The sequence below is a fragment of the Bubalus kerabau genome, chromosome 1 (assembly GCF_029407905.1).
Source record: "Bubalus kerabau isolate K-KA32 ecotype Philippines breed swamp buffalo chromosome 1, PCC_UOA_SB_1v2, whole genome shotgun sequence".
Classification (NCBI taxonomy): Eukaryota; Metazoa; Chordata; class Mammalia; order Artiodactyla; family Bovidae; genus Bubalus; species Bubalus kerabau.
Window position 1 is genome coordinate 232,078,503 of NC_073624.1, and position 506 is coordinate 232,079,008.

Consider the following 506-nt stretch of genomic DNA (forward strand, 5'->3'; position numbering starts at 1 on the left):
TATTAAATCTCTCCAAGTGTTGGTTTTCTCACCATAAATTAGGTATAATAATACACATAGCCTGGAGATTTGGTGAGGATTAAATAACACGATACAAGTCACAGTGCCTGGCAGGCATTAATTACTCATTTCGTGTTTGCTATTGTTATTGCCACCCCCATTTGAGGGATGAGGAAACTGACAATCTGCTTCAGAAAGGGACTTGCCCGAGGCTGCCAGAGCTGGACGGGCGCCCAGGTCTCTTGCCTTCCTGCCAGCTCTGCCTGCTCCAGCCCACTGAGCAGCCTCGATTCATCTCCCTTCACGGCAAGGACAGTGTCATCAGGGAGAGAAGCTGTCAGGTGAGAAGGGGAAAGTCTTTCTGTTTTTTTCCTAAACCAGGTTTTACTTCAGGGTCATTAAGATGCTGCAGTGGTTTGTAGGGTTTGTTGCAGTTTCCAAGTATCTTTTAATTGCTAAAGCATTGCTTGAGGCTCTGGGGCAAAGGTGTTTGCGTTTCTTTCTTT